Source organism: Carcharhinus amblyrhynchos, chromosome 5 (genome assembly GCF_965287045.1).
Source record: "Carcharhinus amblyrhynchos chromosome 5, sCarAmb.v2.hapA, whole genome shotgun sequence".
NCBI lineage: Eukaryota > Metazoa > Chordata > Chondrichthyes > Carcharhiniformes > Carcharhinidae > Carcharhinus > Carcharhinus amblyrhynchos.
Genome location: NC_137328.1, coordinates 115,014,627 through 115,035,822, shown reverse-complemented (window position 1 = coordinate 115,035,822; position 21,196 = coordinate 115,014,627).

Here is a 21,196-nt window from a genome sequence, read left to right as displayed (position 1 = left end):
GACACCAAGATGGCAGGGTTGGCGGGTACAGAACTGGATTGTCAGGTGATACAACAGGATATAGATAGGTTGGTGCAGTGGGCAGATAGGTGGCAGATGGCATTTAATCCTGACAAATGCGAGGTGATGCATTTTGGAAGGAATAATGCAGAGAGGAGTTATGTGATAAAAGGTAGGCCGATTAGGAGTATAGATGTACAGAGAGACCTGGGAGTGCAGGTCCACAAATCCATGAAGGTTGTGTCACAAGTGGAGAACGTTGTTAGGAAGGCTTATGGGATGTTAGCCTTTATAGGAAGGGGCTTAGAATATAAAAGCTGCCGTCTAATGCTTCAGTTATACAGAACGTTGGTTAGACCGCATTTGGAGTACTGCGTCCAGTTCTGGTCACCTTATTACCGGAAGGACGTGGAGTCTCTGGAAAGGGTGCAGAGGAGGTTTACCAGGATGTTGCCTGGCATGGGGGGACTGGGTTACGAGGAGAGACTGAAGAGACTGGGGCTATTCTCCTTGGAAAGAAGGAGATTGAGAGGGGACATGATAGAGGTATATAAGATACTGAAGGGAATAGATAGAGTTAATAGTGAGAGACTGCTCCCTAGACTGGGTACGAACACAAGAGGTCATCAATTAAGGGTGAGGGGGGGGAGGTATAATTTGGAGGTAAGAGGAAGGTTCTTTACACAGAGAGTTGTGGGGGTCTGGAATGCGCTACCGAGTAGGGTGGTGGAGGCAGGCACGTTGGACTCGTTTAAGATGCAGTTGGATAGGCATATGAGTGAAACGGGAATGGAGGGATATGGTAGGGGCTATTAAATAGGGTAAACCTCGGGAGACACCGGAAGGGCAGGCTGTATAACTAATATGTTTTGTCTTTATTCCACAGGTGGAGGTCCACCTCGTGTCAAGCGAGGGGCATGCACACGGCAGGTTGTGCATGGGCTGCTCTTGGAAGTCCAGGAGTGGCCTAGTACTTCATGTCGGTGTGTGTGCTTGATCCTGGACCGGTAGACGGGCGCCGCAACAGCTCAGTGACTAGCACTGCTAGCTGTGCAGATACATGGATTTGGGCCTGTGTCTGTGGGAGTTTGCGCATTCTCCCTGTGGTTGCGTGGGTTTCCTCCGGGCGCTCCGGTTTCCTCCCACACCCCAAAGATGTGCTCTTAGGCTAATTGGTTTCCACCAAATTGACACTATTTCTTCCCTGAATCTGACTGAGTAGGGTCCCATTCGTAGACATGCAGGGTAGAATAGGTGTAGGGCGATGCGGCGGCGCGGGCTCGTTGGGCCGAAGGGCCTGTTTCCCGTGCTGGGTTGTTCTTTCTTTGTTCTTTGTTTATGAGCAGGAATGGTTTCTCCCAATATATTCTGTCCAGTCCTCTCTTGATTTTGAACATCTCTATTGAATCTCCTCTCAGCCTTCTTCTCTCCAAGGAGAACAGTCCTAATTTCTCCAATCTTTCCTCATAATTGCTCTTATTCTTGATACCCCTATTAATAAAGCCCAGCGTATAATTTGTTTTATTAACTGCTTTCTCCATAACTGCTCTCTCCACCTGTCCTGCCACTTTCAATGAGTATGCACATATATATCCATGCCCCTCTGTTCCTGCACTCTTGTAAGAATTTTACTTCTTATTTAATCTTATCTTTCCATGTTCTTCCCACCAAAGAACCTCACTTCACAATTCTCCACATTGAATTTTATCCCCATCTATTTGCGCACTCCACCAACTTGCTTACATCCTTTTGAAGTTTAATACTAAGCTTTTCACAGTTTACAGTCTTACAAGTTTTGTATTATTTGCAAATGATGAAATTGACCCTACAAACCAAGATCTAGGATATTAATTTTTTTATCAGAAAAATCAAAGGTCCTAATATAAGAACATAAGAAATAGGAGCAGGAGTAGGCCATCTAGCCCTTCGAGAATGTAGTGTTGTGACTGCCCTGCCATTCAAATAAGATCATGGCAATCTGAAGTGGATCAGTTCTGCTTACCCGTCTGCTCCCCATAACCCTTAATTCCCTTATTGATCAGAAATCTATCTACCTGTGACTTAAACATATTCAATGAGGTAGCCTCCATCACTTCAATGGGCAGAGAATTCCAGAGATTCACTACCCTCTGAGAGAAGAAGTTCCTCCACAACTCTGTTCTAAACTGATCACCCCCCCCCCCCGTCCCCCTTATTTTGAGGCTGTGCCGTCTAGTTCTGGTTTCCTTTCTAATTGGAAAGAATCTCTCTACCTCTATCCTATCTAGCCCCATTATGATCTTATATGTCTCTATAAGATCACCCCTCAGCCTTCTAAACTCCAACAAGTACAGGCCCAATCTACTCAATCTCTCCTCATAAGCTAACCCCCTCATCTCTGGCACCCACATCATCAGCCTAGTGAACCATGTCTGTGCTCCCTCCAAGGCCAATGTATCCTTTCGCAAATAAGGGGACCAAAGTTGCACACAGTACTCTAGTTGCGGCCTCACCAGTACCTTGTACAGTTGCAGCAAGACCTCCCTGCTTCTATATTCAATCCCCCTCGCTATAAAGGCCAACATTCCATTCACCTTCTTGATCACCTGCTGCACCTGCAGACTAAGTTTTTGCGATTCATGCACAAGGGCCCCCAGGTCCCTCTGCACAGTAGCATGTCGTAATTTTTCACCATTTAAATAATATTCCATTTTACTATTATTTCTTCCAAAGTGGATAACCTCACATTTGCCAACGTTATACTCTACCTGCCAGATCCTCGCGCACTCACTCAGCCTATCCAGATCTCTCTGCAGACTTTCCACGTCCTCCACGCAATTTGCTTTCCCACTCACCTTGGTGTCATCAACAAACTTTGTTACCCTACACTCAGCCCCCTCCTCCAGATCATCTATGTATATGGTAAACAGTTGAGACCCCAGCCCCGATCCCTGCGGCACGCCACTAGTCACCAACTGCCAACCAGAAAAGCACCCATTTATTCCAACTCTCTGCTTCCTGTTAGATAGCCAGTCCTCAATCCACGATTGAGGTCAATATCAACCGTTGGAGAACATCACGACTGACTTATCTCCAGCCTGAAAAATATCCAATGACCATAACCCTCTACTTGCTATTATTCAGCAAATTTTGTGACTGTCCCTTTCATTCAGTGAGCTATAACTCTTCTCGTTAGGCTTTTGTCTGCACCATATTGAACACCTTTTGAAAACCCAGTTACAACACATCAACAGCATTACCCTCATTGAACCTTCCCCCTCAAAAAATTCTAGCAAGTTAGTTAACCACAATTTCCCCATTTAAAAATCCATGCTAAGTCTTCCTAAACAACCCACATTTTTCAATGTGGCTACAAATTCTATCCCAAATAATTGTTTATAGGAGTTTGCCCATTATTGATGTTAGATTGACTGGTTTGTAATTGCTGGTGCTATCCTTAGAACCATTGTTGACTCAACAAAGTAAAACAGAAAATGGTGTGAAGAATGTGATAGGTAGATATTAAAAACATCAAACAAAGCTAGGGTTAATCCACTCTAGCACCAACAAATTTGCAAAGATGTGACCAGTCAAAACACTACATTCTGCACTCTATGAACATTATGTTTTGTCTATTTGGTAAGCAAGGAACAATACTTTTCACCGTATACTAATATATGCAACAATAATAAATAAGATCACATCAAATTACTGGCAAACAACAAGTATGGCACAGAATTTTTTTTACAAGTGTGGAATCTCATTCCTTCAGATTTCAAAAAAGGTTTAAAGACTAAAAGAAAATTTTAATCCTTACTTTCTACCTCATTTATATATCTTTCTTAATCCCATTTTCCCTTTCTTCTCTTTATTTTTGATGCAATTTGGCAATAAATTAAATATTCAAACTCACACTTCTCCTGATTTACCTTGCCTCTCTGAATTTTCTTCAATCTGACTGGTATAGAAATATACCATCACTGACCAAAATCTCCAGGCCAGTTAAACAAAAACAGAATAATTCTTCGGTGCTGAAATATTTATGTGCTTCCTATTCAGAAACTACAATCAATTTTGTGAAGCTTCTCAATGGGGCTAAAATTTACCTCAATTGCCAGTTATTGATCACAAACCGGGCTTACTGACTTTCCATTAAAAAAATAATTTTACTCTTTCCCCATCATTCTTAATCATGGATACCCTCTCCTCTTGCTGCATGCAAATTGACTGTCGCACTTTGTAACGTTCATGACTGGCTGCACCTCCAAAGTCCTTCATTGAGTGTAGAGTATTTTAGAAAGCCCTTAGGTAATGAAAGGTGTTATGTAAGTGCAGAATTCATTCTGTACAATATTGGGAAAATGTAGTTGTGATGTTTATCCTTGACAGAATCATGAAGGCAACAATCATAAAGTCATAGAAGCCCTACAGTGCAGAAGAGGCCATTCAGCCCATTGAGTCTGCATCGACTCTGACAGAGTATCTTACCCAGGCTTTCTCTCTTCCCCTATCCCTGTAACTCCACACATTTAGCACGGCCAATCTATTGAACTTGCACATCTTTGGACTGGGGGAGGAAACTGGAGCATCCAGAAGAAACCCATGCAGGCACGGGGAGATCATGCAAAGAGTCTCAATCAGTTAGGGTTATATCCATTGGAATTTAGAAGAGTGAGAGGGGATCTCATAGAATTATAAATTCTAACATGATTAGATAGATAAAATGTTTCCAATGGTGGAGGAGTCCAGAACTAGGGGCCATAGTTTGAGGATAAGGGATAAACCTTTTAAAACTGAAGTGAGCAGAAATTTCTTCACCCAGAGGGTGGTGAATGTGTGGAATTCACTACCACAAAATGTAGTTGAGGCCAAAACATCATGTGATTTCAAGAAGAAATGAAAAAGAGCTCTTGGGGCTAAAGGGGTCCAGGGATTTGGGGAGAAGAAGAGATCAAGATATTGATTTTGATGATTGGCCATAATCAAAGTGAATGGCAGAGCAGGCTCGAGGGGCTGAATGGCCTATTCCGACTTCTAGTTTTTATGGTTCTAAAACCCAAGGTGGGATCAAACCCCGGCCCCTGTAGCTGTGAGTAGTGTTAACTGTGCCACCCATGTGCAATGCTACAACGCTTATGTATGTTCTTACTCATTCATCGGATGAATGCATTGCTGGATTGGCCAGCATTTTGCCCAACACTAATTGCCCTTGAAAAAGTATTACTTAACACACGTTGCTCTGTGGACTTGATTATTGCAAGAACTGCTGCAACTGAAGTGCCTGAAGTATTTTCTTAAGTATCCGACATAAACACTTCAGCTTGAGAATCGTCCATCTACAAGTGGAAATTATTATCACTTCAGGCGGCTCCATATACCAAGGGATAATACAGCATAGTGGCGCAGTGATTAGCATTGTTGCCTCACAGCGCCAGGGACCCAGGTTCAATTCTGGCCTCACTGTCTATATGGAGTTTGCACATTCCCTTCGTGTCTGCCTGGGTTTCCTCTGGATGCTCCAATATCCTCCCACATTTCAAAGATGTGCAGATTGGACTGATTGACCATGCTAAATTGACCCTTAGTGTCAAAGGGGTTGGCAGAATAAATATAAGGGGTTATGGGAATAGGACTTGGGTGGGATCGTGGTCAGTGCAGACTTGATGGGCTGAATGGTCTCCTTCGGCACTGTAGGGATTCTATGGAGTCTATGATAATATTTGGTTAACAATCAGACATTAAAACAGGTTATCAGCTTAAATCCAGAGGAGAATGTTAATGTTCTAGTAATTGTCCCTGCCTAATTTCTCCAAGTACTATCAGCATTCACCACGATAGAATCCCTGTGGGAATTGATCTGAATACAATTGTTTATCATCTGGCTGCACTATGCCACCTAACACACTAAAAATGCAGGGATTTCAAGGTGAATGATTACTTAAATATAAAAACCCAACTCCTCAAACAGAGCACAGTTTGGTTAGTGGAGATCTGCAGTACATTGGGTAGTGTTCCTGTCTCTGAGGCAGAAGCCCCGTGTTTGAGATCCACTCTAGGACTTGATGGTCATGGAAAGTGTGACCATAACATGGCCAACAGGTTGATTATTGACTTGCAAATCCTTCCAATACACATCAAAAGCAGGTATTAAGAGTGGGTGAGATTTCTGGTCAGCCATGTGATGGAAAGGAAATTAGACCATCGATTATTTTTAGTTTTAGACTACAACGTGCTTGTAAAAACACACTTCACCACAGAAATTTAGGCTCCTTGAGTGATCTGTAATACATTGCCACCATTAATTTTAACCCAGCCCTACTCAACTTCACTCCATGATGAATAGGAGAGAGGCAACTCAACACTAATCAATGGTGAATGTACCTTACATCAGTAGGCTTGGACACATCCAAGTATCCCACTTTGTACAGGCAGATGCATGACTATAAGAGCTTCATGAAGCCATGTCCCTCAGGTTTTGGGAATTTAACAGCTTTGGGTTAGACTTCCCAGGGTTCAGTGAATGTTACAGATAAAGGGAGACAAGAGCAACTGGATCCTGCTGGTACCTGCTTTTCTAGCACTGCTTGTTGTTCAGAAGAAGCAGGATAGCTTTCCTTTGGCAGTTCTAGCAGTTTCTGCCATGATCTCTCCCTTTCTGTTATCTCTTGCCCGCTTTGGGATCTCTCCCTCACCCCAGGATCTCTCTCTCACCTTGAGATCTCTCCCTCATCTTGGTCCCTCACCCTTACTTGAAGATTTCTCCCGTCTCCTGGGATGTTTATGTCCCCAGGATCTCTCCCTCAATCTGGGATTTCTTTCTCCTCTTTCTTTCTTTCTCTCCCACCCCAGGATCTTTTCTGTTCCGCAGATCTCTCCTTCAATCTGGGATGTCTTTCTCTCACCCCAAGATCTCTCTGTCCCTAGGATCATTCCCTCATTCTGGGATCTTTCTCTCCCTGGGATTTCTTCCCCTCCACACCTCCATTTCAATCTTCCCTGTTATTGTTGCAAACAAATTCAATCTTCCAGTGTTATGAAAAGAACAGTATAAAATTTAAAGACAGTTCTGCAGAGGTTTTAACCAGATGTACACAAATGCTGGAAACATACTATAGTGCATTAGATTTTGATTGGTACCATTCGCACCATGCTGCCCATCTGAACTAAAACCCCCTACCCTCCCGGGGACTGTTTACTCCCATCCTATTCACACATTTGACAAGATGCCCCTTAAAAGTCCACTCTGTCCATGCCCCCCATAATCTTGTAGATTTCTGTCAGGAATATCATTCACATAGCTCTGTACCAGGAGCTGGCTTCATACATTCCTCTATTAATTACATTCCTCACATCACAATAACTTTTCCTTCGTTGGTGGCAGGAGTGGGGAGGCGGGGCAGGGGGGAGGGTGGTGGTGGGGGGAGCGGAGCAGGGGAAGCAAACTTCCAGCAAAGCTGGTTTGGCACAAACCTGTTTTCATCCATTTGAAGACCTGCTTTCATAGCTGAATGACTGCACTTCATTTTGAATATCTGATTTAGCTCAACACATTCTAGGTCCAGAATATTGCATTTGATCAGAGATTTAAGCTACTTAAAGCTCGTATAATACAGCTTAGCGGCAGGCACGTCTCCATCTTTTAACCTCTACAACCTTCAGGGGTACCAAAAAGTTTTAAATCCATGGCTTGAATATGATACTTCGGGTGGGGGCGTGGGGGTTGGGGGTGGGTGGGTGGGTAGTTGGGGGGCAGTGGCTATCATACCAAAAAAAAAAATTCAAAGTACAGAAAACAGAAAGAGCATGAGAATGGGAGAATTTCATATCCATTATTTTGGCAAGGCACCAGTTGAGTATATGACACTGAGCAATGAAAAACCCATGATCTGTTTTCTGCAATTAGGGGGAGTGCGCAGGACATTAATCACCCAAAAGCAGGCTGACAGCAACAGAGGGTGCAATTGCGCGTGTGCAGGTTGTCACATCTCTGCTGCCATCAGCCAGCCTCCATGACCCAGAATCCCCAACCCCTGCCCCCAATCCTACCATGGGGATCTCCGAGAAATTGGGCATGAACTTGATTTCTTCTTTCTGGCGCTATCTTACAGGTTTACCCCACCTATCGGCTGGCATGGCAGGATGGTAAGATTGCACCCCCCCCACCTTGGCAGGCGTGCTTGATCAGCAATTCAGGAAGTGGGTGTAATGTTCACTCCCACTCAGTTCTCCAGCCAACAACAATCAGGCACTGGCTGGCCAGAAGGTGTGTCATTCACTTAGAGGATAAGTATTTATTTTAATATACTTCAAAAGGATTGCAGCTTGGCATCAATAGGGGGAAGAGTGTCACACAATCCAGTTTTAGTTTCTCTTTTGGTTTTGAGCAAAGCACGGACACACACTCCTGCTGCTGATGTGTCTTCAGGCTTTATTCCATTGTATAAATGGTCCCATGTATCTCATCACAATAAGTGAACCCACAACATGTTTGCACAATTCCCTATGAGTAATTGCTGCATTTGTATCAGTATAAAAATATGGTGTGGTATGCAACAATAGTTCCTTCGAAATGACAGGGTGCTGAGCCTGACAGCAAGATTCAATACCAGTGCGACAAGGTGAACAGTGTTAGATCATTCTACATGGCATGAGATGACCCTTGATGTTCTGATCAAGCCACAATGAAGCTGCAGCAAGGGGAGAGTGCTGAAAAGGCAGCATGCTGATGATGCCAGCAATGACTGGAAGGCACAGTGCTCAGATAAAGAGCTGGTACGCAGACAGATCCCTCACCGTGAGGTTACAGCACACAGCCTGTCTGTTTAGTGAGTGGGACAGTTTGTCAAAATGACAGTACCAGGTTAACTCAGTCAGAAAAAGTAAGTGGCCAGGATGTGGGTCTGATTGAGAGGAAGAGAGGGAAAGTCAAACCAAAAAAAAATTCCTAAAAATTGTTCGCAAAAAGTGTGTGATTATAATGGCCAGCTCTTCAGAAGTGCACGTGAAAGCAGTTATATTCCAGGTATGATGGGAGAAGGAAGGCCAAAGGAAAATTGTCAAAATGTCAAGAAAATTTCCCTCTTTGAATCGGGATGCATCTAACCTAATACTTGAATTTAACAGCATTTGGTGTTATGGTTTCCTGATTCAGGAGTGTCTGAACTATACAGACCATGAAAAATTTGCCCAGCAATTAGGACTTATCTCACACTTGCCGAGTTATGAACAGAACATATCAGGATTAATAGCGTAGTAAAAAGTCTCACAACACCAGGTTAAAGTCCAACAGGTTTATTTGGAATCATGAGCTTTCGGAGTGTTGCTCCTTCACAGATGAATGGAGCGGTAGGTCCAGAAACACAGCATATATAGGCAAAGACACAATTACACGATAATTACAGATTTGAATGTGAAGAATGGTTGGAATGCAAGTCATTACAGATAACCAAGTCTTTACAGGTACAAACAGTATGAGTGGAGAGAGGGATAATCACAGGTTAAAGAGCTGTGAATTTTAACATCATAGAATCCTACAGTGCAGAAGGAGGTCATTCAGCCCATCGATTTTGCACCAAGCACAATCCCACCCCGGGCCTATCCCTATAACCCCATTCACTTACCCTAGCTAGTCCCCCTGACACCAAGGGGTAATTGAGCATTGCCAATCCACCTAACCTGCACATCTTTGGACTGTGGGAGCTCTCAGAGGGAACACACTTTCTAAAGACAGGACAGTTGGTAGGATTTTGCAATCCCAGACAGTGTGGTGGGGGGGTTACATGTAGTGCGACATGAACCCAAGATCCCAGTTAAGGCCTCCTCATGTGTGCTAATCTCATTGGACTTTAACCTGGTGTTTAGTGGCTTCATACTGTGCACGCCCCAGTCTAATGCCAAAACTCCATATCAGGATGAATAGCAGAAGAGCTAAAGGACCCCTAAAAGATATGGACCCAATGTAAAGACCACTTCAATATCAGGTTAAACTTCTATCCACAAGAGTTCATGTCATTTCAATAACAACCAACATAATCCATACACCACATTGTCAGTAGATACAGAGCGAAGGGCTCAATCATAGACCCAGCAGATGGAATAGTTGAGTTGGCGGTCACATCCATACCCATGAACCTTCTCCAGGACAATCTGACAAGCCCAAAACCTGGAGCATAAAGGAGTTACTCAATGTTAGGATAGAATCCCGACAGTGTGGAAGGAGGCCATTCGACCCATCGAGTCAGTACCAAACACAATCCCACCCCTGCAACCGCACACATTTACCCTTGCTAGTCCCCCTGACACTAGGGTCAATTTAGCACGACTGATCAACTTAACCCACACATCTTGTGGAGTCCTCTCAAGTTGCCGAAGCTTTAAGATCCAAAGTACAAGCCCATTTGGTGACCTACTTACAAGAACACCCTAACCGAGTAAGACATGTGGAAGATATCGACTTATGCATGCACCAAGGAAAAGCTTTCCGGCAATTCAGCAAGACACATGGCAGAAAGGGCCGCGTATTGAATCAACCAGACAGGTACCTTCAAGCAATCTGGTATATCGTCAGAAACATATACATGAGGGGACTGACAGACCAGAAAATGGTAACGATGTGCATGATCAGATGAAGCATGGCGAACACACGTTTCATACAGTCAATCTCATGGAAAGCATTGATCCATCACATCATCTGAAATGTTTCCCAAGATCCAAGGGGTTTCGGTGAAAAATGTGCACGCAGAATGTCTACAGTCTGTAAATTTCAGTGCCGGGTTTGTCGGGTTGCACTGAACTATAGATCCTGCATTATCTGCGAACTGCACAATGCCTACGTGCAGAATGCTGCAACTGTTCACTATTCTGCTTCTTCAGCAGTCATGTACACTCACTGCTGTTTTTAATCCATTATTTGGATCATTGTCCAGACCATGCAAGGATCCAGACATTTAGCAAGTATCATCAGAGGAAGAGGGACCCTCAGACACTGTAGCATCATATACTTGCTACGCACCTCACACCATCTCAGGTGGAGCCTGACAGATAGTGGTACAGATTGAGGAAAGCACATCACCTTCACCCGAGCAGTTGTTACAGAATTCCCAGGCCTCTGACACGACCAGGAGCATTGGGGATCAGGGAGATACTGAGTCCCAGGTACTGGCCCTCTAGCCCTCCAGGTTGTGTTGCTTCAACACGGACCCGTTGATGCTGTCTCCAGTCAGCTGGTCTCCTCTCCTTTATTGTCTCCCTCATCTAAGGAAGAGCGTCCATCTGACAGAACAACCCTTATTTTTGAGCAATGGGGTTTGCTGAGGTGCAGACTAACCAATGTTATGGCCACTCTGTCATTGAATCCATAGAATCAAAGATTTTCTACAGTGCAGGAGGAGGCTATTCAGCCCATCTTTTCTACACCAGCAACAATCCCACCCAAGCCCTATCCTCATAATTCCACATATTTATCCCGCTAATCCCGGGACACTAAGGGTCAATTTACCATGGCCAATCAACCTAACCCACACATCTTTGGACATGGGGAGGAAACTGGAATACCTGGATGAAACCCACATGCATACAGGGAGAATGTGTAAATTGCACAGTGACACAAGCCGGGAATTAAATGCAGGTTCCTGGCACTGTGAGGCAACAGCGCAAACCACTGTGCCACCGTGCTGCCCTGTCAATGACCCTTTTGCCTTTCCTATTCATTCGTGGGTTGTGAGCAAAACTGGCTGGGCTAGTATTCATTTATTACCCCATCGTGAATTGACTTTGAGCCTCGTGCATTTCAGAAGCCATTTTATTAAGAGTTAACCATGTTGTTTTGTATCGGGAGTCACATACAGGCCAGACCAGGTCAGGATGATACATTAGTGGGGCTTTTATAACAATTGGCAATTGGCCAATATAAGAAGTGTAAATCTAAATTTTTCTTGATTTTCAATGTTACCATTTGCAGAGGTGGGATTCGAACCCCGGTTTCTGGAGCATTACCCTGGGTGTCTGAATTGCTCGTCCAGCAACAATACCACTAAACCACTGCCTCCCCAAAGACAGAAACCTCAAAGCCCTCGTAGGTTTTGAACAAATGGCTCAGAAATCAGCCCAGAAAGTCACAACTCAGGAAATAGAAGCAATAGACTTCTCCTACCATTCACGCTCTGCGTTGCTGCCAGCGAGGACAGAGAATTTAGAACTCAGCCAAATCACTGTTCATTGCCAAAGACCAAAGAATCCCACTGGTATGAACAGCCAAAGAATTCCACTTGACAATTCATAAGTCCATAATATTTGCTCCATGTTCAACCTGATGTTCTTTCCTAGATTGAGAAAGGGCTCAGTATCCTCCCTGCCTGTTCGTCCAATTTATGCTAACTGTAAAAATGCTCGGGCTACTTAAAATTACAGCACATTGCCCCTTTAATTGCTCAAGTTGCCCCTTTCACGAGTTACATGGATTCATAGAATCGCAGAATCCTAAAGTACAGAAGGAGGCCTTTTGGCCCAATGAGTCTGCACCAACCACAATCTCACCCAGGCCCTATGCCCATAGCCCCGTGCACCTAGCTAGTCCCCCTGACATGAAGTGGCAATTTTCCATGACCAATCCACCCAAACTGCACACTTTTGGGCTCTGGGAGGAAACAAGAGCACCTGGAGGAAACCCATGCAGACATGGGGAGAATGTGCAAACTCCACAGTGACCCAAGCCGGGAATCGAACCCAGGTCCCTGGCACTGTGGGGCAGCATGCTAACCACTGTGTCACTGTGCTGCCCTTTATAATTGACATCAGGTGAGATGCCAACGTTCAGGCATGCCCACCTCCTAAAACATTGCGGAGTGGCATGATGGCACTCTGAACCCCTCCCAGGGGTTCATCACAATCTAGTGTACGGTGCATTGAGAGTACTGTGCATTCGCCCTTGCCTTGTAAAATTCAGACCCCTGCTTACTGAATCTAACATTTGAACTGTACCAATTGCCTCCCGACCTCTGCTGCTTCAGTGGATTCCTATTGCTGCATGTGAGATAAGAAAGTGGCTATGAAGTGTGCATACTGGACATATTTATGTGCATTATATGTAAAAAAAGACAGTGCAGCCCACGTCTTATTAAATGTTATTCCTAGTTAAAGGCAGATGTCTCTTCCCTCTCTGTTGTAACGATAATGCTAAATGAAGTTCCCTCTGTCTGAAACTATTACTATTTACAATGGCTTATCACAACCCAGAACAGGTTTCCCTGAATGGCTAATTGTATTGTTTATTTTCCCCTGGCAAAACCTGTCTGTATTACTAAACAAGGAAGGAGGATATTTCAGTTTTGGCAGCTCTCGCTTTAAGTACAATATTGTCAGTCACTTTCTCATCCTGCCTTACCGACTGCGCACACCATTGCTATTGTCTCCCGTTCAAGGTCTGGAGTGCTCTCAGGCTGCCGGAGAATTGGTTATGACATTTCAATTACAGGATTCGATGGCTTTATTTGCGCACTTCAACCCAACACATCACCCGTGTGTTTGCCGACCTCCTGATAGAATCACATCAAATCCCTACAGCCATTCGGCCCATCGAGCCTGCACAATCCAACCCTATCCCCATAACCCTGAGTATTTATCCTGCTAATCCCCCCAGACTAGGTCAATTTAGCATGACCAATCAATCTAGTCCATACATCTTTAGACTGTGGGAGGAAACTCGGAGGAAACCCATGCAGACACAGGGAGAATGTGCAAACTCCACACAGACAGTGACCCAAGCCCGGAATCGAAGCCAGATCCCTGGCACTGTGAAGCAGCAGTGCCAATCACTGTGCCACCATGCCACCGAGCAACATCTTGACTTTAAAACTCTCAATCCTTGTTTTCAATTCCCTCCATGGTCTCATCCCACCCTCTCGTCCAAACCGACAACTATCTGAGGCAAAAAGAGAAAATGCTGGTAAATTCAACGGGCAGGATTTTATGGCCTCGCTCATCCCGTAACCATAAAAGCTCAACGGACCACCCCATGGTCTACCCCTCGCCCATTCTGATTCCCGTGGCAGGTGGGATGGTACAATTCCAGCCAATAGGTTTGGCAGTGTCTGTGGAGAGAGAAATAGAGTCAATATTTCAAGTCCATTTGAACCTTCTACAGATCTGAAGAGGGGTAGAAATGTTTGTATTGATATAGTTGGAGAGGAGGTTGAAGAAGGTGGGGCAGATTAGAAGGACAAGGTTAGGTCAGAGCAAAGGAGAGATTGACAAGGTATCATAGACATCAGACAAAGGAGATGCCAATGATAGCAAAAGATAAGAAGGTAGAATGTGTTGTGAAGTCTCAAGGAGCCGAGTGCTGGAAAGATGACATTTCAAATACTTTTCCACTTTCTAGATCCACGTGGAGGGACCAGGGCTGATTGTGGATGATCTGGACAACTAGAAACCTGAAGCTCTCCATCGTTTCCACTTCATCCCCATAGATGTAGACAAGGGCATGTCCTCCAATACGTTTCCTGAAGTGGTGTTACATTAGCTACCCTCCAATCTGTAGGAACTATTCCAGCATCTATAGAATCTTGGAAGATGACCGCCAACACGTTCACTATTTCTCGGGCCTCTTAAGTACTCTGGGAAATAGAATATCAGGAACTGGGGATTTAGCATACTTGTAAAAATGTTTACAGTCAGTTTTTTATATTCCCAGCAAATTTACTCTCATGCTCTATTTTCCGCTTCTTAATCAATCCCTTAGTCCTCCTTTGCTGAATTTGAAGCAGTGCTCAATCCTCAGATTTGTTGTTTCTTGTGGCAGATTCATATGCCTCTTCCTTGGATCTAAAACTATCTCTAATTCCCCTCATAAGCCATAGTTTGGCCATCATTTTACTTTTGCGCCAGACAGGAATAAACAAATGTTACAGTTCATTCATGTGCTGTCTGAGTATTTGCCATTGCCTATCCACCATCATCCCTTTCAGTAACATTTCCCTATCCATCATAGCCAACCCACTCCTCATGCCATCGTAGTTTGCTTTATTTAGATTCTTTATTTAGTCTCTGAATCAAATACGTCTCTCTCCATCTTGATGAAGAAGTCTATCACACTATGGTCGCTGATCCCCAACTCTCTGTTGATTACTAATTATTCTTATCTTATTACACAATTCCCAGTCTAGAATAACCTGTTCCCGAATTGGTTCCTCAACATATTGGTCCAGAAAACCATCCTATTCTCCATGGTATTGTTACTAATTTGATTTGCCTAATCTATATACAAGTTAAAGCCATCCATAATTACAGTTGTTTTTTTATCACAGGCACCTGTAATTTTCTGTTTAATGCTATTCCCAACATCAGTGCCATAGCTTGGGGTTCTACGTACAACCCCCACTACGTTTTTTGCCCCTTAGTATTTCTTGCTTTCACCCATACAGATTCCCACATCGTCAGAGCTGAGATCCTTCCTCACTATTGCGTTAATTTCCTCTTTAACCAGCAATGCACCTCCTCTGCCTTTTTCTTTTTGTCTATACTTTTTAAATACTGAATACCCCTGGATGTTCAGTTCCCATCCCTTCTCACCCTGCAACCATATTTCCATAACTACCCTGACAAGCGGACCAGTGATCAAGTATAATGAAAGAAATGTTGAAAACTGAAAGTTGGCCCATTATTGAGCTAGGTAATTATTTGCTTTTCATTTGGCTATGTGACTTCATTTGTGTTAACCAATAAACTGTTTCTTGATTTGGCTCGGTCTTCTGATTGCTTACTTTACATTTGTAAGCCCACCTATATCATAGCCTGATTCCTTGCAACATCACGGCTGACGCTCAATGGGACCACAACTGAACAACACAAGACAAGAGATATCTGTGTTCATCTGTGCCTGGCTCCTTGTACATTCCCTATTATTATCTTTCCACCATTGATGGATGTACCTTCAGTTGTCTCAGCCCCAAGCTCTCAAATTCCCTCCCTACATCTCTATGCCTGTCTATGTTGGGACGTTTCTTCAAACCTATCTTTTTGATTAAGGTTTTGGTCCACTATAATAACAACATACTAATCAGTCTCCCATCCATTGACTCTGTCTACACTTCCCACCGTCTCGGCAAACCAGCTAGCATAATTCTCTCTTCCACCTTCTTCCATTGGGAAAAAGAAACAAAAGTCGCAGGTCACGTACCAACCAACTCAAGAACAGCTCCTTCCCTGCTGCTGTCAGACTTTTGAATGTATTTACCTTACACTAAGTTGATCTTTCTCTATACCCTAGCTGTGACTGTAAAATTACATTCTGCACACTCTCATCTCCCTCGCTATGAACGAGTGTGCTTCGTCTGCATAGCGCACAAGAAATAATACTTTTCATTGTATGTTAATGCATGTGAAAATAATAAATCAAATCAAATCAAAATGATATCTCTTATGTGGCTCAGTGTCACACTTCATCTTATTATGTTCCTTTGAAGTACAAGTATATTGTTCTGTTGATTACACGATATAAATACATTTTTATTGTTGTAATAAGCAAAAAGTGATTGCATTGTGTACAAGATGCATGGCATGTTTTTATGTTACAACTTAGTTAGGCCGCACTTGAAATATTGTGTTCAATTCTGGTCGCCACACTACCAGAAGGACATGGAGGTTTTGGAGAGGGGACAGAAAAGATATATGGAGGACATGAGCTATATGGGGAGGTTGGAGAAACTTGGATTGTTCTCACTGGAGCAACGAAGGTTGAGGGGAGACCTGATAGAAATTTACAATATGAGAGGCATGGACAGATTGGATTGTCAGAAGCTTTTTCCCAGGGTGGCAGAGTCAACTACTAGGGGGCATAGGTTTCAGGTATGAGGGGCAAGGTTTAAAGGAGATGTACGAGGCAAGCCTTTTATACAGAGAGTAGTGGGTGCCTGGAATTCGTTGCCAGGGAAGGTAATGGAAGCGGATACGGTAGTGACTTTTAAGGAGTATCTTACAAACACATGAATAGGATAGGAATCGAGGGATATGGTCCCTGGAAGGGTAAGGGATTTTAGTTAAGTCAGGCAGCATGGTTGGTGCAGGCTTGGAGGGCCAAAGGGTCTGTACCTGTGCTGTAATTGGAATAATGGTAGGAAGGACTATTACTTAAGTGGCGAAAAACTGCAGCAGGCGACGGTGCAGAGGGACCTCGGGGTCCTTGTGCATGAGTCGCAAAAACCCAGCTTGCAGGTGCAGCAGGTGGTCAGGAAGGCGAATGGGATGCTGGCCTTCATAGCGAGGGGGATTGAATATAAAAGTAGGGAGGTCTTGCTGCAGCTGTATAGGGCATTGGTGAGGCCGCAGCTGGAGTACTGTGCGCAGTTTTGGGCACCGCACCTGCGCAAAGATATTTTGGCCTTGGAGGGAGTGCAGAGGAGGTTTAGAACATAGAACACAGAACATAGAACATTACAGCGCAGAACAGGCCCTTCGGCCCACGATGTTGCGCCGACCAGTTTCTTTAAAAAAAAACACTGACCCACTAATCTAAACCAATCCCTTTTCATCCATAAACCTAGGCTGATACCGGAGTTGAGGGGGTTGAGCTATGAGGAGAGGCTGAATAAACTAGGCTTGTACTCGTTAGAGTTTAGAAGAATGAGGGGAGATCTCATTGAGACGTATAAGATGATGAATGGGATGGATAGGATAGAGGTGGAGAGACTCTTCCCGCTCAAAAAAGACAGTAGGACTAGGGGGCACAGCCTCAAGATAAAGGGGGGGCAGTTTAGAACGGAGTTGAGGAGGAACTTCTTCACTCAAAGGGTGGTGAATCTCTGGAATTCTCTGCCCGTTGAAGTGGTGGAGGCTGCCTCGCTAAATATTTTTAAGACGCGGGTTGATGGGTTTTTGATAAGAGAGGGGATTAAGGGTTATGGGGAGAGGGCGGGAAAGTGGAACTGAGCCACGACAGATCAGCCATGATCTTATTGAATGGCGGGGCAGGCTCGAAGGGCTAGATGGCCTACTCCTGCTCCTATTTCTTATGTTCTTATGTTCTTTGTTCTCCTACAAGTTGTCCAACGAGGAGCATACACATGATGGGTTGTACTTGGGCTGCTCTTGAATGTTTGAGAGTGGCCTAGTGCTTCGTGTCGTTAGTGTGTGCTTAAACTGGACCAGATGCTGGGCAACACGACAGCTCAGTGACTATCACTGTTAGCTGTGCGGATTTGGGCCAGTGTCTGTGGGAGTTTCCACATTCTCCCTGTGCTTGCGTGGGTTTTCTCCGGGTGCTCCGGTTTCCTCCCACACCCCAAAGATGTGCTGTTAGGCTGATTGGAAGTAATAAATTGTCCCTAAATTAGTTTCCCTCAATAAGAACATAAGAACATAAGAAATAGGAGCAGGAGTAGGCCATCTAGCCCTTCGAGCCTGCCCCGCAATGTGGATGGCCATAAAACAATAGATAAGGGTCATGGGTGGAGGGGGGGACTGGTAATGTTAAAACGGCGGCGCGGGCTCCTTGGGCCGAAGGGCCTGTTTCCCAGGCTGTTTTTGCTCTTTCTTCTTTGTTCTTTAAAAGTTACACATTCCTCTAACTTGGAACTGTTTTGCTGTTACTTCAGTGTCACTGGATGAAAAGTCATAGAACTCTCTCCGTAACAGCACTGTGGGTTCACTAACACCACATGGACTGCAATGGAACAAGGAAGGAGCTCACTGCCATCCTGTCAAGGGCAATAAGGGATTGGCAATGAGTGCTGGTCGAGTCTGGTACATTTACAGCCTGCGTATGAGTAATGCAGAAACAAGTACATAGCAATGTGATGAAATACCAGCTCTGTTTCAGTTCACTTAAATTTCTCTCGGCATTGTTTCAGGGATAAATACTAAACAAAATGCACTGTATCAAATGCTTTCAAATGTTTGTATATTTGCTTAAAGTGGCAGTTTTACCCAAATCTATCTGGCAGAAAACTTAAGTCAGTGGATAGTGTTATCATGCAGCGTATAATCCATCATTCCAGCAAATCTCTTCTGCTTCCCACCCAGTGACTTAGATTAAAAATACCCTGGCTGTAACTGGAATAATAATTATGACTTGTATATTATGTTGTGAAACTTAGTGACTTGATTTAATCATAAACAAGTGTGAATAAATTGTGAAACTAGAACCATTTTTACTGATACTTTTTTAAAATTACTCATTCTTTAGTCATGTACGTCACTGACTGGCCAGCATTTATTACCCATCCCTAGTTGCCCTTTCACTGAGGTAATTTCAGAGGGCAGTTGAGAGTCAACCACATTGCTGCGGCTCTGGAGTCACGTGTAGGCCAGACCAGGTAAGGACGGCAGATTTCCTTCCCTAGAGGACATTAGTGAACCCAGATGGGTTTTTCCAACAATCGGTAATGGTTTCATGATCATCAGTAGGTTCTTAATTCCAGATATTTTTTATTACATTTAAGTTCTACCGTTGGCTGTGGCAAGTCCAAACACAGATCCTCAGAACATTAGATAAATTTCTGGATTAATAGTCCAGCAATAATACCACTAGGCTAGCAAATCTTTAATGGTACTAAATACACAGCATTTTTTTTAATGCATGATGATGGATATCTTATGCCTGAGACCCCAGTATTGTTTCCTTCTGCCTTGCAGAATGTTGTGTTTTGTTACGTTTGGCATGTCCATTCATCAAACACCGAAGAGAAGGAAATAGGATTGTAATGTAATCCTTACTATCAAAGATGTGGAACAGCAGGGCTCTGAGATGCCAGGACTGGCTGACAAGAAACCAGTGCACTTAGAGTATTGCATTCAGCTCTGGTTGCCTTATTACAGGAAGGCTTGGAGAGAGTGCCCATAGCTCCCTGAAAGTGGCCACACAAGTAGATAGGGCGGTAAAGAAGGCATATGGCATGCTTGCCTTTATTAGTCGGGGCATTGAGTACAAGAGTCAGGATGTCATGTTAGGCTGCACTTAGAGTACTGTGTTCAATTCTGGTCGCCACATTACGGGAAGGATGTGGAGACTTTGGAGAGAGTGCAGCACAGGTTTACCAGGATGCTGCCCAGATTAGAGGATATGAGCTACAAGGAGAGGCTGGAGAGGTTGTTTTCTCTGGAGGTTGAGGGGAGTCCTGATAGAAGTCTATAAAATTCTGCATATATAGGGTTGACAGTCAGAATCTCTTTCCCAGAGTTGAAATGTCTAACATGAGGAGGTATGCACTTAAGACGAGAGGGGAATGTTTCAAAGGAGATGTGTGGGGTAAGTTTTTCTACACAGAGAATGACAGGTGTCTGGAATGTGCTGACAGGGGTGGTGATGGAGGCAGATACAATAAGAACATTTAAGGGGCTTTTAAGTAAACACATGAATATGCAAGGAATACAGGGATATGGACCAATGGCAGGTAGAAGGGATTAATTTAATTTGGCGTCTTGTTTGGTGCAACATTTTAGGCCGAAGGGCCTGTTCCCATGCTGTATTGTTGTGTATTCTACGATCAGTGAATGCTCTCCCCATTTTAACTCCAGTTCCTGGTGCTCAAAAGGAGAAGCAAGGAATTGGAAGGTACGCTTTTCATTCAGGCTGGTTTTAATTAACATCTTCAAATGAATGCCACAGCGTTCATAACAGAACAACATTTACTGCGTTGCCTGGAAATAACAGTTTTGATGAAGGACGTGAGAACAATTTATTCTCTTAACGTAAATGGGTCTCAACAGGAGATAACACTTTTTCTAATATCAATAAAACAAAGAATAGTGAAAGTGTAAGTCTAATGCCCATGAACACATTCATGATGGAGTCAAGAAGAACATTCAGAGGAAATCTCCCCTAAGGCTGACTCCAAAGGGAGTTCAGAATGTTTCGGTTGATTTGAAAATGTGCGTGCTTTGTGGAAGGTGTTTAAGAGGTCAATGCTCAATTGTCGGAAAGTAGCTTGTCAGAAGTATTGCACATTGGACAAGTTTGGTAATATTCTATAGCTACCTTGTTACAACAGCAACTAGCATTTGTACCACAGAGGGGGGATTTTCCCAGGGATTCTCTCACTCGACATTCATCACATCTATTGGAGAACTGAGGTATGCATATGCAACTTTGGGGCAGGCTCGAAGGGTTAGATGGCCTACTCCTGCTCCTATTTTGTTATGTTTCTTATGAGATCAGAAGCATATGACCTTAATGCTGTTTCTTGGAGGTTTCTGTAGCTATCAGGCAGGAATCGATTCCCAACTC